General features: G+C 42.9%; 1 protein-coding gene across 3 annotated transcripts in view; it reads left to right on the top strand.

Annotated features, from left to right (window-relative positions):
* Positions 1-16,839, top strand: part of MAF (MAF bZIP transcription factor) — a 198,657-nt gene that overhangs the window by 45,668 nt on the left and 136,150 nt on the right. Inside the window, exon 3 of one of the 3 annotated variants that reach the window (XM_068410988.1) lies at positions 15,714-16,496. The exons of the other annotated variants lie outside the window; for them this stretch is intronic. The gene's annotated coding sequence lies outside the window, so the exon portion shown is untranslated. Of the gene's footprint in view, positions 1-15,713; positions 16,497-16,839 lie in introns of those variants that run through there. 3 annotated transcript variants of the gene reach the window in all.

Here is a 16,839-nt window from a genome sequence, read left to right as displayed (position 1 = left end):
CAGAAAAATGTTCTTTATCTCAAAATTTAGGGTTTGTGCAAGAAATACACAGGCAAATTATTTATATGTCATGAAGGAGGAACTGATGAGATGATCAGAGGAGTCTGTTCTGTTTAAAATCCCCAGGGTTAAAAATCTGTGCAATTTAATGTTCCTAACATGCTGTGAGATCTTCAGAGGCAAGGTCCCTTTGGACTCAATAGGATGAATTAGCCTCCTTGAGTAAGCTGATTTGAACTTTGCGCATTACGACAAGGAACATATTACATTATCAGTTTGTTTGTTCCCTTGGCTGGTTTCACCAGTCTGTGCAGTCTGGTGAAAAAACGAACGAATTCACTTGATTCCATAGACAGAGCAGAGCTGACAGTAAGTTTTTCGTCTAAGCGCCTGCAGAGAATGACAAAGTGTTTAAAAGACAACCGGACTTATATTATTGAGCACGTTTAAAGTAAGCAGTAAAACCTTAAGCATTGATTTGGTGTTTTACTGGAACCAACAGAGAGATTTAAAAATAGTGGTTACATGCTGAAAAGCACAGCTCCGGTGAAAATCCCTGTATTTGCACTGAATAAATCCTCTCCCTCCTGGGAGCAAGCTGAGTGAGAAGGGGAACAGTGTTACTGGCCTCTGTTGTTAGGTCCAGGCTGCAAATTTGGCTTGATGATAGGCAAAAGGATGTTTCTGGGTGTGTGTGAAAGAGCCTGTCAAGAAGCAATGGGCAATGCTCCTCTGGATGGGAGCACATGGTATTTAGAGGGAGCTGAGTTGTTGCTGCTGTGCAGAGAAATCCCTCCCCTCTGCCCTGGGACCAGGGTCCTGGCAGTGGCATGGCGAGGGGCATCGCTTTCCCGCGACGCTGCTGGCATCTTCGCAAGCCTTGGGGCAGAGGACCAAGGGTATCCCACTAGAACTGGGACAGTTGGCAGTCCTCGTTCTTGTGCAGACTGTGTGAAATGCACACCATTCCCCAGAGCTTACAGGCACAGTTACAAACGAAGCAAAGATGGCAGGAATGACATTCCCTTGCTAATTATAGTGTGGTCCCATCTGTATATTTGGTGTTATGTCACCAACTCCAGCCTGCTTTTTTTCTATCAGGGAAGTACTGCTGCAGGTCGAAGCTCAGCACAAAGGGCTCCAGACCTCTAGTAATGTTATAGTTACAACCACCACTCTATTTTTAAGGGCTATCGGTTGGAAATCTGAGAGCATATTGGCTAAGGTGCTTTTTGGGTAACTCATCAGATCATATTTAAAAAGCACTAAGGTGGGGATAAACATAACAGAATACAGTGGCTGCACATCTCATTGAATCCCACCGGCTCCATCGGTGACTTGTGCATGGCAGCAAAGCTGTGAGCCTGGATCCATCCCTCCCTCGTGGGAAGGTGGGAGAGCAGCCAGCTCCCTGGCCATCAATGCTTCTCTTGTCTGCAGAGTTTTTGGGGCAGTGGATAGTCTGGGAAGAGTTTGGTGGGCTGTAGGATATGTGCATCCCCCTCCAGAGATTTCCTCAGAAGATACAAGGCCAGAAACCACCCTTCTGGAGCACCCTGTGGGGTGTGCCTGTTCAATCCTCTTGAGGCTCTCACAAGTCCTCCTCAGAGCCCAGGTATAGCCCTGGAATCCACGTCCCTGTTTCTGCTGATGGAGTTTCCTGGCTCCTGCTTACAAAATCAGGATACATGGTTGTGATTTAAGACCTTAAATTTGCTCATGTAAGGTGTCTTGAGTCCCTCCAGAGGAGCCCATGGGGTGATTTGTTCTTGCATGTTGTACTTGTGAGCTGTATTGGTGAGCCTCATGCTAAATCGTATAGGACTGAGATTTTTTAATTAGGGTAGAGATGGGAGCCTCCAAATCTCATGTGATTAGAGAGTTCTCATAACTTTTACATTTATTATAAAGTCCAATTAGCGTATTTCTTACTTTAATGTCTGTATTGCCCTGTTCAGTGTTGAAAATCCAAAAATAAGAGCACTTTGTTAAAACTTGAAAGCCATGAAGTGAAAATAGGCCAGAAACAGAAGTAAAAGCGGGTTTTCCTAATTTAATCCACTGTTTTGGCTAAAACCAATGAACAAAACATAGGCAAAACAAGGAAACACCATAAATAATGACAATGAAACTAAAATCTGAAAACCGTCCACCTTACTGGTTGTAACAGAGGTAAAAGGAATTTTAAAAAATGAGTTACCTAAGGTTTTAAGGCATCCCAAGTGCAGGCTTATATGAGGAGGTGCAGAATCACCATGCAAGGATGCATTCCTCAGGACTTGCACCCTGAAGCTTAAAGCCTCTCTCTGCCTGGTGGTGTACTGATCACAAGGGTGTTCAGTGGAGCTTGTGTGGCAGGACGGGAAGCAGTAGTCAAATGGCTTTATGGGTGAGGAGCTGAAACACAGAGGCCACAGTGTCTGTTAAAGTCAAGGAGAATTTGTACTAGCAGAAATAGGCTTTGGTTTCTTGTCATGTAGGAAGCCGTTGGTGGAGTAAGAATTTAACAAGTTCACAACTTAACAAGTCCCAGCCTAGTGTCTGGACTACCAGAATAGATTTTTTTCTCAAATACCCTCAAACACTCGATGATTTTGTCAAATTTCTGTCTCTCTGTACCCGGTGTCAGCCTCAGCTTAACAATGAATGTAGTCCCAGAAAAATTCTCACAAATGAGCAACCTATGGTCCCTGTTATGAAAGCAACCTCCTACTGTCTTGTATATTAATTCTTTGCTTGTGGGGCACTGTAGAGGTTAAATCTTCTCTGCCTGGTGTGGTAATTTTCATTGCTTTCATTTTTTGGGAACTTTCTCCAAGTTTCTGAAAGGCTTAGCACAAGCTATGAAGGCTCCACCTCTTTCTTGGCCCTGTAACCCATGAGCAGTTCAGCTGAGGCTAGGGGATTTGTGTATAATGATTTGGAAAAGTTGTGAATATAAATAGAAAGGAATTTGAGATGTTTTTCCCCTCTGTAATTCAAGACTCAATAGCTTCCCCTTCCACCCTGCACATAAGGTGCTGTACCAAAACCATGGAAAGAATTTGTGGAGCTTCAGATCAAGGAAGTTCATAAGCTAGCAGGCTTTTCTCTCTCTTGCTCTTTTTTAAAAATCTGATAATATAATCTCCTCCAGGGAAGCACATGGCCAGAGGACCTTACAGATTTTCACCAGATCCTCTCACCAGGAGCATTTGCCCCAGGGCAGGGGCGGTCAGGGCAGCCCTCTGACCTGCCCTTACGCACAGTGAGGAAAAGGCAGGAGCCTGGAATAAATGTTCAACCTGGGCTTTTTCCTTTGTTTTTTTCTCCTTTCTCTTCCCTCTAGCAGTTACTGCTGAGAGAATGTGTTCAACCTGCTCTGAGCTCCAACCTCAGCCTTCCTTCACCTTCTCCATCTCGTGGGTGTACGAGGGCATGGCATCGGGTTGCAGCACATCTTGGCCCAAGCTCTGCATGATGTGCCCATCAAGCCCTGGGACAGGCATCCTGAGCGCAGAGGCTGCCGTCGCATCTGACAGCAGTGCTTGGAGCTGGGGAGCCCCTGGCCCAGGCTGCTCTGTAGTGACAGGCTTGCTTTGAAGTGTCCCTCAGGTTCCTTTCTCCTCCACAGTCATCTTTGCCTTAGTTTCTCCTCTGCTTTAAACCCTACACGCAAATACAATGTAAACCTTAAAAAGCCAGCCTTTCTCTGACAGAAATGTCAGCTCTTAGCAGTAGCGGTGCAAACTCTCCGTAGCCCTGTGATTTCAGCACAGTGATGGGCCTCAGTTCTGCACTTCATCACCAAAGCCTGATTTAAACCCCCTCGTGCAACTCTGCAGTTACACTGACTCGGGCACAGACGAAGGGCGATCACAGCATGTATTTGTGCGTGTTCATTGCCAGGCATCTGATGTATGCTTTCATTTTTGAGTCTCAACTTCATTTTGCACTGTGATATTTGGGCATGCAGATTTACAAATCAGGCCCCGGCAATATTGTTTAAAGAACCCTCAATGCTTTCGGTAAAAACCTGAGTAAGTATTTGTTATATTTAGAGGCAATTCTGCTTATTGTCTCTTCATACAAGTAAGCTTTCCACTGACCTAGATTTTGCTATGTCGTTTTCCTTTTGCTGTCCCACGTTACATTTGCATGGAAGCAAAGTCTTTTGTCTTTTAGTGTTCTCTTGCACTTGCTATTTCAACCACCAGCCAAAATCACACTCACTGGCCTGTGATGGTGTAATCAACTTTGCTGGAAATGATCATTATCATTGAGGGTCCTGGCTTCAAACTAGAAGTTAAAAGCTATTGTAGGTGAATCCTTAGGCTGAAAAGACCTAGAGGACCAGCCGGCAGCAGAAAAGCATGCAAAGAGGAAAGGTTTATGTGTTTTCCAGCACTAGCAATTTGTAGAAAGAAAAGACACGTGGGACAGAGTCAGAAACTGGCTTCCTTTCAGTTGAAGGGAGTAGACCTCTCCCTGGGTGTATATTACAACTATCGCTAAAGAGACAAAACTACACCTTGGTTTTAATTCTGCTCTCAGTTTTAACATGTCATTAAAGAGATACCTGTATTGACAGGAAGAGTTGTAATGCTTTTGGGGAGTTGTTATTATCGTATTACGTGATGATGGTGTTTATTGCTGTAGTGCCTTAGGGCCAAATTTATAAACATTGTGGATGGATTACATGGGTGTTATGCTGCACATAAACATTTTGCTGTGTGTTCGTGTTGAAATCCTGTGACCTGGACAATGTAAACAAATTAACATTATCAGGGAAAACCTGTTTTTTAAGTCAACTTTCCCTGTAGGCTCTATTTGGCCAAAGGACACTTGCCATAGCTCTCACACCTCCTGCATCTCCACCATGTTCAAAAATGTTTTAACTAGAACATGTTAACCAAAACCTCTTCCTTTTTGGAAAAAAAAAAAGCAAGTGTTTTTAAAAATGCATTTGATCCGACTAGCTAGCGTATTTTTAAACATGACTGTGTTATGTTTAACAGCATGTTAGCATATGTCAATTAACTTGTCTCCGCAGAGTGCTGACAGAAGTGTCCTCGCCGCTGCCGGCCCCGAGGGGCCCCGAGCTCGAGCTCGGCCGAGTCAGCAGGAGGGAGCGAGTGCCCACGCTTCCGCCCTGCCGAAATTCGGCACCGGCTTTTCGCAGGCAGTGCTAGGATGCTGGACTTTGTGCTGGAGCGGTGGATGTGAAGGCATGCCTCCTTCTACTGGCTGTGGTCTGGGGGTGACCACCCACAGTGGGGGGGACCCACTGGGGCTCATCACTCAGCACCCCAAACGATGTCTCCTCTGAGCACACACGTGGGCTGAGACGCTTTCACTGCATGCAGCGCCCTTCCAGACAGAATAAGTAGAGACGACTTCTCACGCTGTCATGAGATCGCACTCCTTCCCTGCGTCAGATATAGATGAGACGGAGGAGAAAAGATGCAAGTGCCCATAGACCCGAAGTCTCCACTGTGCCTGGCCCGGGGGGTGATGATGGCTGTGCATGGCTGAGGTACTTCATGTGCCGAGTTGTGTCTGTGGCCATGCATGCTGCTCACTTCTCTGCTGCTCCAGTCCATGCTGGCTAGCGCAGAGGGAACATTTTAATCCATGGTAGGAAGCAGCAGTGAGCTTTTTGTCCAGGAGGCTGGCACAGGCTGCTGGATAAAGCCCTACAAGCGTGTGAACTAACTAATCTTTTCCTGGCAGAAGCTGCTTCTGCATCCTGGCCATGAAATTATGTGTGATGAGAAGTAAGCGGGGTGGGAAGCCCACAGCTCGGGTGTCAGCAGCAGTGTGATGCAGGGACACACGCTGCTTTCCCACAAGGATGTGCGAGTGCTCATCTGTGCGTGGTGGGTGTTTAATGGGGGCTCATCTGTTACTGCATGCATGGAGGGTGTGGGAAGGGTAAATGTGCAGGCATGAAAAAGGCAGAGGAGGTGGCTCAGATGGGAGAGAGGGAGAGGTTTGTGCTGGTGGTGCAGGAGCTGTGCTGTGTTATTGATGAGCACTGAGGAGGAGGTGGCAGAGGGAAACTCGCTGGGGTGGGAAGCTGGGCATCTTCAGGCAAGTCACACTGGTGGGAGACCAAAAGAGTCTCCTGGGCATTTACCATGGGAATTTCTGCTGCAGTGGTTCATGTAGCCATCCCCAAACTATTCCTGGCAGGGCTGGTGTCCCTTGTCTGTCTGCATCCCTGTGCCCTGCCACTGCAGGCTGCGTGGTGTACCGGGCTCCCAGACATACCCCATTTGTGGGAGCAGCCCCTGGGCAGACAGACCCACCTTTGCTTCTGCTCTTCATCCAGGGAATTTGGGCAACCTTCCTTTTTCATTTCATGATAGGTAAATGTATGAATGATTCCCACATGTTCTGGTACAGTGTTAACTGGACGGTAGAAATACCTAGCATAGACAGTGTCCAAAAATAGGTCCCTCGTCCTGCCGATGTCTTGCACATGTCCTTAACTTTCCTGCCCTGGGAAGGAACTGCTGGCACCCCGCAGGGCAGGAGAGTTTTTCCATTCACTTCAGCGGGTGCGGGATTTCATTCTGCATTATAGACCGACGGATTTTAAAGGGACGGTCCACAGGGCACAGTCGAGCTCTTTGCAGGGTTGAAGTGCTTTATATTTTTAGCGTTGACATGATGATCATGAGGGAAAAGCATATGTTTTTCCCCTGCTTGGACAGCATGGTCAGACGTGCTGCTCTGCCTGTAGCTGCTCAGGGTCAAGTTGTTACTGGCCCTGGATCACTTCTTTCAGGTGCTGCACCTTCCTGCCACACAGCTTGGCTGCCGTAATTGGTGTTGTGAAGCTGACCCACACCAGCCAAAACACGTTTTTGGAAGTGGGGTTTTATAAATAGACCATGTGGACAAAGGGTGGCTGCTCCAGAGTGGTTACGGGGCTGGGGAGAGGAGCTTGGGGCAGGGGAGGGAGCTCAGCAGCTCCCTGTGAACTGGCACAACCCTCTTTGCAGAACGGCGGCTGCGGTGCCGGCGGAGCCTGCGGCGAGCCCTCGGCAAAGGGAAGGACGGAGAGGCCACGACCTGGGGTGTGGGCGCTTGGCTATTTTCTCCCTGTGAGACTGGCTCCCAGACCTTTGCTCATGCAAACCCTGACAAACCCTGTCTAAATGAGTAGTTGGAAATGATGTACTCCCTCCCTAGTTTGGGCTGGGGCTGAATTTCACCCCCTGGGCTCAGACAGTAGGCTTTGCTGCTGAACGTAATTAAGAGCATCAGAACCTGGAGCTGTGGGATCTGGCCCATCCCTGGTAGTCAGGGTGATTGACATTGGATCCTTTGATTTCTCCAGAGGCATCATAATATTTTAAACTTACTATTAATTACAAGTGTATTAATCTCTGAATAGTATTAACAGTATTTCAAAATATTATAATTTTATCCTATCTGACCCACTGGGAAAAGAAAAGGTAGTTTTGAATGAACTGAACAACTTTATAGACAGTGTGCTTTATAACCAGACGGATTTTCCCTAGCTAGTTCCACTTCTATCTAATATTGGCGGAAGATTAAGGATACTGAATCAATGGCTGTAAAAGCTCACATTAGAAATTTGCAGTAAATGAGAAGAGGAAAATTTCATTAGAGGCATAAATTGTAGCAACTGGAATGCGGGCAACTTATTTTTAGTATTCTACTGACAGTCACCCTTGAAAGCCTTTTTTTTTTTTTTTAAATGTTTTCTTTTCTTAGATGGAAAAAAAAGGAAGAAAATGACCTCTAATATTTTGAAATATAGAACTAATTACAGTAGGGAGTGATCCTGATCCCGCTGAAGTCAACTGCGGCATTCTTTATGACATTGCAGGATAGTGCCTCTATTAAGAAATAATCAGGAAATGAGATACTTTAAAGAGAAAGGTTTAAAATGAACTGAGTTTGTTGGTCTCTTTTGTAAAAATACCTTAGAGCCACTTTTATCAAGTCAAAAGGTTCATTGAAAAGAGAGAAATTAAAAGATGCCGCTTGTGGAGCTTGGCAAAACATGAAGTTTGCAATAAATATCTCTCCAATCCAATTATAACATTCAAATCAAGGAGAAAAAAAATTATGAAATATAATGAAAGCTTGCTTTCTACTGGAAAAGTCTACTTGGAGGTGTCCAGACCTAAGGGAATTTTCAAGTCAGCATTATAGTGGGGAAAAAAAGTAATGTAAATGAGTGAAATAATCAAATTTTTCTGGTGGAAATAAGTGCAGTTGTTTGATGTAATTTTGACACACAGCATAATTTCAGCATCAACACTGAAGTTTAAAGGATCAGTGTGTCTTCATGAGATTTCTATACAGAAAAGCCATTCAACGGGAAAATCTAAATCAGACTTTGGTATGCACTTTGGGCCCCTCTACGATAGAAAGCCTTGTATTATATTAGTTGCAAATAGAAAGATAGATATGACCCTTTTTCAGTAATTTCTGGGCACCCTTTCCACTTCAAAATCCAGCATGATTAAGGTATATAAATCACAAGAAATGCGATGTGAGAATGTTTTCATGCTCACAAAATCAAACTTTGTTTTATGCCTCTAACACCAGCTCAGCCATTTGAAGATGCACAGAGTTTTCGACAGTGAGTTACACTGGGCTCATGTCACCATGTTTATTGCAGATGTAATTTTTAATATCATGGGGATATATTCCAAACAATTAAAACAATTAAAGCAGGGCATGTCTTTGGCATTTTACTCAATCTTGTAGCCTGTATGAAATATATCTGTAATTTTGGGTTCATTTCCAAATGGAGACAGATTCACACACCCTCACAGCCAAACTCAGCACAAGAACCAACAATTAAATGAAGCCTGAGATGCAGTCCAAAGGAGGCATATACTCAATTTAATTTTTAAATAGCTTAATTAATAGTTTCAGTTAAAGCAAAGAAGTGAAAATGGGTCAAACTATGTAAACATTGGTTAGAAAAACACACTGTCCAGCCAAAGCATTGTAGAAGTGCTTTAAGAAGAATGGCCTTTAAATTTAATTTAAACATGGTTTTCTAACTTAGGTGAAAGCCCAGTTCAGGCAAGGCCCAAGCCACTTTTTATGCCACAGAGAATTGCCGAGGTATGCTGAGAGTTTATTTAGTCTTTGCTTGTTCCGAGGCTGTGTTTCATTCTGCAGTCATCATTTTCTCCTTGCTGTCAGCATGTTGTTACCTCTCGGCAGCTCAGAATTTACCGAGAGCCTCCGTGTGCTGTGAAGCTGAGTTTAATCACCAGTGGGACTCGTATGAATGCTACAAAACATTGTTCACAAATATTTACTGGAATTTTGAAATGAATTGGGGTAGACTCTGCTATTGCACTCTTAGTGTTTGCTTTCTGCAAACATTCAGGTTCAAGTTCTTATTGACATGGCTGTGATGGATGGGATCCCTTACATAAGTCTCAAGGCCAGGAGGATACTTTTGTGCCAGAGCAATCAGGGAGTAGGAGCAATACCATGTGCCTTATCTGACCAGTCAGCGCTAACTAGCAGCCCTCAAATAACGGGAAGAAACACTTACTGATTTGTTGGTTGTTCCGCAGTTCCTGAGGGGCAAAATGATAAAACTCAGAAAATTTCTCTAACTGTTCCAGAAAACAGCTGTATACAGAGACAGGGACTTTCTTTACTCAAAAATTATTTTTTACAAAATGTCTCTTTGGTTCTTAAGTCTCAGCTTAAATGAATCTAGGGTGGAATAATTTTAAAGTGGTTGAGAATGTTGTTTTTAAGAATTCTTTTATTTATTATGCAGTAGCATTTATGTGACTCTATATATGTTTCTGCTTCAGTGAGGACAGCGATTTCTTTGCAGATTTACTGATTCACAGTTAACTTCTAGCATCTTAAGGTTTTGGTTAGAACAACTGAAGGGTTTCAGTTTGTTTGGTCTTTTGTTTGTTTCAATCTGATTAAGTTAATAAAAGGTGAAAGGTAGAAGAATAAAGAAAAATTATAAGTGATAAATATCAAGACTGGCTCAGGTTTGGCATTACAGTGCATTGCTTTAGGAAGCTGTCCCTGACATACCCTTCGTCAGCACCTCATACTGGTATGATAAACTTTGGGAGTTCTGCCTAAATTTTGGCCAAGTTGTATCACATGAAAATGTTCCCCAAATTCTGCTGTTGCACCTCGATGTGTGCAGAGCAAATCATGCAGTATATGTTGGCAACATCTGAAGGTATCACTGTTCTATGCCAGCCATCCCCTTGGGAGCGTGAAGTTAGATTTTGGGGAGGAAATTAACTGTCAGTGGCTTTTTATGGAGTTAATGGTTGGCAACTGAGACTGATCCTTGTTTCGGCCTTCCTCATGTGAACATCTTTACATCCATTGTAAAGGACAACATATTCTGTACAGTGGAACAAAAACCAGCTGGTTCTTCTCACCACCTGCAGAACATCTGCAAAAGTAGGGAAACTTATCAAAGATCTTCATAGTGAAGAATGTTTTTTACTGATAATGATCAAAATGCAAAACCACAATAGGAGACAACATCCTTTTCACGGGAAACAAACAAATATTTTGGGTTGAAGAACAGCCCAGATGAGCTGGCCTTCTCCAGCTTGTCCATAAAGTTAAATGTGTCAAAGGGTTCTCTGCTAGGCAAAGGAAAGATGTAGGAGAGGATTTTATAAATGGCAGTTGGGCAATTAATGTTAACCATCAATATCAGAATGGCTTAGATTGCATGATTAACTAGTAAGAGTTTTGAGCTGGCTGGTAATTTTAGATTAAATAGCCAGGCAGCCAGTGACTTGAATATTGATGAATATCCTGTGTTTTATTAATATGCATTCTCTATAAATTAGAGGCTTAGTACACAAAGAAGAAACCTAATGCTCTTGCTATTTTTCATTGCCACAGGTAGAGCTGAATAATTCATAGCAATTAATTTATTTCACTGATTTAGCCTTTTGGGCTGGGGTGGGAGGGAAGTTAAGCACAAATAGTCTGCAGGTAATTTTTTTTCATGTTTATTTATTATAAATAGCTCACCAAACGTATTTGAAGACTAATCTTTAGTTGCAGAGAATTTTTTGTACTCTTAAATTGGAGAAATTAGGAGGAACTTGGGCAGAACTGCAAGCAACCCACCAGTCATTACAAGAACCCCAATGAGTTTTAAATTGGAAAAAAAAAAGCAGAGCTAATTGCAAATACAACCCAGTTAGGATCAGACTCATGTTGATCTGTATTGATCGGTGCAATGCTGGTTACATTGCATGTTTCTGCTCCTGATTTGATTGATTGTAATTCTTTAGGACCAAGATTTCTTACAAATATTTTTATGTGTGCAGAATTTGCTATCTGTATTTAGTCCATAATGCATTTAAAATGGAATGGGTGAAATGCTGGCCCTTCTGAAACCAAGAGGAGTTTTACCATCGACTTTGGAAGATCCAAGATTCCACCTACTGATGGAAACATTCTTGAAAATCCCTTTTGTGCAAATAGAGCGATAACACGTCCAACACAAATGACATTTTGTATTTGTGCAAAGCTTCAGAGTATCCAAATATAGATTTTTAATTTTTTTTTTGTAGGTAAAGGGAGATGGTGCAGCTTTAAGTATGAGATGAAATGTTGCAGCACAAAGATCATTTGCCAATGCTGCAGCTCAGGGTGGCTGCAGCACCTATTCGGTGTCGTGCAGTCATATCCAGAGTGGGTAATATCCAGAAACACATGAGGAGGAGGAGGCTGTATGATTACTGCCTCTCCCTTTTGCTGGTTCTTACAACGCTGCAGAGCAGTGAGAGTTGCATAGCATGCAATAAATCATCGCCTCATTATGCTCCTTCTGTAGGTTTGTTTAAGGCACCTACTCTAGTACCAGCTCCAGAGAATTATTTATTCTTCCCAGAAATTCCTCTCGGATATAGACTTCTGTTTTGGTTTGCAGAGAGAAAAAAACAACTCCAGATCTTATTTTTAAAATAATTTCTGAGTGCACGCAATAATTTATGTTACAGAACTACCTAAGAAAATAATTCAGAGAATGTCTGGAGATTATTTTAATATGTAGGTGGATGATTTTGTCAAGAGGAGGCAAGAGGTTAAAGAAGGTTTTCATGTTTTTGTGACTTGTCAACATGAAATATTAGCAAATGAAACACAGGGTCTTCCTCCTCTCCTTCCTTCCTCTCTTCTTGCCTGCCTTTTTTCTTTCCTTCTTCCCTTCTTTCTTTCTCGTGTACACAGAAGCTGCTGATCCCTTACCTAACCAGATTATGTTGAATTGTTCTCAGTTGTAAAAGAAGCCTAAGTACCTCATTAAAAAATATTGTGAGGTCCTCATTCAGTTTTTCTGTATGTCTTTAGCCAGCCCTAGTCTACAGCTGGTGCAGGAGGGCACCGGTGTGATTGATAGAATAAGGATTTTTGACACTTGGTTTTGATTTAAGCAGACAAATCCTCTTAAGAAAAAGTGTTCATTAGTTGGCCTAATTTGCTAACGAGGAGCGGTATTCAGCATTGCTGATTTTGGTAAAACAGTATTTATTTAGCATTGCAACAAGCGAATGCTGGAATAACCTAGATTGTACCTGCAGTGAATTTGAACGGGTAGAGCCAAGACTTTAGAGAGCAGGTGGGTACACTGCAACACGGCTGGGTTTTGCTGCAGTGTGACAATGTGATCTAGGATCTGATCCAGACTCCTCAGAAATCAATGGAAATTCTCCCCTTGACTTTACTGGGCTTTGGATCCTGCTCCAGTTGTGCCAGCGTGGTAATGAAATTACTAATTTGGGGAGAGAACTTTCTGGCTTAACGGATTCAGTGTTTTGTATTGATAGGTTCATTTATACGAGGGGTCCTGACTTCAAGTTTGAATGGTTTTCACACATGTCTTGCTCTGATCCTCCCTCCTAGTCACAGTTCCTTGAAATGCAATAAATATCTGTTTTGTGACTTCTAACAGTCATCCCAGCTGAGCAATGAAATTTTGTAGATGATTATGATGTGAAACTCAAAATCATTGTAAGCTTGCTCAAAATGTGACCTGCCTTCATACAAAAGCTCCCTGAGCTTTCTGAACCTTTCAGCAAAATTGGATGTGTTCAAAGCCGTAATGAAACACAAAACCAGGTCAGTTTTGTGTAATTTGGGGTTTCATTATACGTACTTCTGCATCATTGTATCTCAGAGTTCTGGATATAGTTCTTATTTGATCCTAAACCTTCACAAAGAACCTAGAAGTAGAAGATGTGCTGAGGTCAGGACCAGAAAAGACTTTCCAACACCCACTGCAACCTGAGTCCCCCATAAACATTTAGGACTCAGCGAGAATTGTACCCAACTCTTTTTGATGGAAGTACAGTGGTGACCTTCTAGATTGATTAAAGATGTGACATTGATTGACTTTGAAGGGAGCCACATCCACCCTTCTTCTGCCAAAAAGGCAGTGGCTGCAATGTGAAGCCTCAAGAATGGGGCATTGCTCTTCCAAGTACATGGAAGACATCCAAGGGTAACAGGATATTGCAGATAATGGGATAGGGTTTCTCCCCTCCTCTCCCTCAAATACCCTATAGCTAGATTTTAGCTATCCAGACTCAGGCCTTAGGAGACTTTTCTCAGATAGCTATTTAAAAGATGAAATAGCTAAGGAAATGAGCTCTTTTTATAGGTTATGTAGGATGTTCGGTGGTTGAGAATGTCAAAAAGGACTGATAATGTTGACTCTGCAGAGACCTTTAACGGTGATGGGGAGGATGATACTGTGAGGACCGGCGTGAAGAGCGCAGCGGAAGGGACGGTGTGATGGGGGAAATGGTTTTATTCCTCTGGCAAACCCACCCGTGATGATTTTACACACTGTCGCTTTGGGGTGTCTAGTTTGAGAGATGCTAAAATAGCCCAATTTTCCAAAGATACGCAGTATCTTAGCAAGATCTGGTCTCTTTAAAGCACCTTGAGCTGGCACTGAGTAATACTGGCCTCCAAAATCACCACTTTTGAAAACCTAGGCCACTGAACCTGATACGAATTATCAGAAACAAGGGAGCATTTATGTTGGAGAATTCGTAGTGGCTTGAAAACTACAAATCAAAATAATTTATCCTTTTACATGTAAATCTCCTTCTCTTTGATACACGAATTGAAAAGCTGTCTGGTTTCCTTGTAGTTTCTGTAAGCAAGCAGCATGTGACTGTACCCTCTAGAAAGCTATTTAAGTGTTATTTAAAGTGCGGACCTGTTAAGGTCAAGCAAGTTCATCTGTACACTAAAACTGAACCCACCAAACTTTACACCTAAAACCAGCAAGCCAGGAGGTCTCGAGTTCCACGGTTCCCTCCTGACAAGGGTACGGTGTGACAAATTGTGAAGCACCAAAAGATCAAAGTACTTTTTCAGGGATAACAATAAAATCAGAGACAGAAAGACACCAAGTCCTGATGCAGGTGTCTGCTGTTCCAAAGCAGTCTTTCACAGCTATGACACTACCAGCCCGTTGCAAGGGGACACAGGCAGAAGCTGCAAACTGGCAGTAATAGCATCAGCAAATTTAGATCCTGTGTGGTGCATTTCTGAGATGGTAGAAAGACTGAAGAGTCACTGCAAGAAGCCTGTGTGGAAGGGATTACTGTAACTCACTGAATTTACCATGAGCATATCGAAAATAAACTTTTCACTGCAGACATGGACAGACAGTGTAATGTGTTTTGCTCATATTCCAGAGTTGCTTTCCTCTGTCTGAGCACCTTAATCCAGATCCTGTTGAAGTCAATAGCTGCCTTGCTTTTCAGAAGGGTTATGCCCCTAAATAGCTACTTTAGGAAGTGTACTTTGCTTGGTGATAACACGAAGCAGAGGGTGGATGATTAACGCCAATTAGGATTATTTACAAGAACCTAGAAAACAATAGGTCCATAAATCATTGTCTTATCAATTGTAGTTCCTCCTGAGTAATTTAGTCATCGTTGGGCAAACTGTGTTTCACTGTTCATTAAGTAGAAATCTAACTGATGTTAGCTGAAGTTTGTGGAAATGTTGAAGGTGCAATATGACCTAGTAAAATAGAAGAGTGTTACAAAAAACTTCTGGTGGTTTTCAACATTTTTGATGTTATAAATCTCCTACAGTTTTTCCCTGGGTATATTTAGTGAATTTAAGGTGACTGACAGTAGCCTTGTTTCTCTTGGGTTATGCTTCATCTCTGTCTACACTATTGTCTCAGTTTGGAGCCTGGGGTGGTTTTGCAGTAATCCCCCTGGTTGTCTCCCTTTGTTGGGCACTAGTCCAGCTGCAGAGCAGCTTCGGTGCACACAGATTCCTTCCAGAGGAGACCCAGTGGGGAGCGCTCTCCAAAAGCCAGACAGGGTTTGGTGGGACATTCAGCTCTGATCCAAGGGGTCAGCCACACCACCACAAAGTCCTTCAGGGTGTATGTAACCCTGCTTTGCCAAGAGGAAGGCTGTCAAACTACCCAGAGCTCCCATGACAGCCTGGAGTGGAGCTTGTGCTATGGAGAGGGACAAATGCTTTATGTGAAACCCTTTTTGCTGGTGACTGGCAGCTCTTGTGACTGCTACACCTCTTTCTTCCACCAAGACTTCTCCTGGTTCATTATCCTTTCTGTTTATTAACTGCCCCATCTTCTGTAGCTGTTCTTCCTTGCTGCTGTCCTTTTTTTCTTCTACTTTTATCACTTTTTGTGATCCTTTTCCAATTTCCAACCTTAGTCTCCCAGAAGACCTGGAGTGATGATGCCTGGATGCAGAGGAGATCACACTGCTTATAAATCTGCACCATGAGGAGGCCAAAAGTTTCTTCAGCAGCAGGAGGTAAGCCAGGACTGCTGGTGGGTGTAAGGAACAGAGCAATGCCACATGCATTTGAGAAGATGAAGGCGGCATTCTTGAGGATGGAGACTTTGAGGCAGTATCATGGTCCTGTACAGAAAGCTCGAAGAGATCTTCAGGTGGGAGCTAACCACCCAGCCAGCTGCTTGTTTGATTTAGTCCATGGACCTCTGGGGTCTGCACACCAGAGACTGAAAACTCTTGACTTACCTTAAATTTCCTCTTTGTGGACTTCTGATGTGATAAGAATGGCACAAAAAATTCGGTGTCTCTGCTTTGCCATAACTTTTTCAGCCTGCTAACTTTCCCAGGACTACTTTCTGCTGAAATTACTGGAACTTAATTACATGAGGCTTAATTTCAGTTGCTTGGCCAGCTTTAAAAACATATTCAAATTTGCACCACAAGGGCAGAACTTTGTGAACCTCTTTGTCCTCTCACTTTGTGTTAGTTTAAATGAAGAAACTGTGCCTGTGAATCTCTGCTTTATTACACCTATTCCAAGTTAGTGTCGCTTCCGGAGAGACTTCCCAGACTCTCAGCAGTTTAGGGAGGAGCACAAACTACCCCTTATGTTATAGTTTGATTTTGAAACTGTGCAAACAATAGATATTTGTCTCCTGCTTATGCATTTTCTTGTAAATAAAATGTATTGAGACCAGAGATGGAGTTACACTGACTTTACACCAGATGAGAGTTTGTATTGACATTTTACGAAGAAGTGTTGTATATCTGTACATTTCTCGAGTAGATCTTGCAACATTTAATTGCAACAAAAAAAAAAGAAAGGGAGGAAGGACCAAAGGAAAGGGTCATGGAGGAGAGAAAAGGTGATGGGGGGATGCAGATGGGGAATGGTGGAGCTGGAGGACAGCACTGGCTATAAAAGCATTATCTGAGAATTCTTATGATTAGGACTTACTATCTTTCTGACCTCACCATTTCATTATAATCTGCTGCTTAGGTGATAAGTAATAAATGGCCTCCAAATTTTATCACATTTACT

Source organism: Nyctibius grandis, chromosome 12, assembly GCF_013368605.1.
Source record: "Nyctibius grandis isolate bNycGra1 chromosome 12, bNycGra1.pri, whole genome shotgun sequence".
In the NCBI taxonomy this organism is placed as follows: Eukaryota; Metazoa; Chordata; class Aves; order Nyctibiiformes; family Nyctibiidae; genus Nyctibius; species Nyctibius grandis.
Note: the sequence above shows the minus strand (reverse complement) of the source record. Positions and strands in the feature narration are given on the sequence as shown.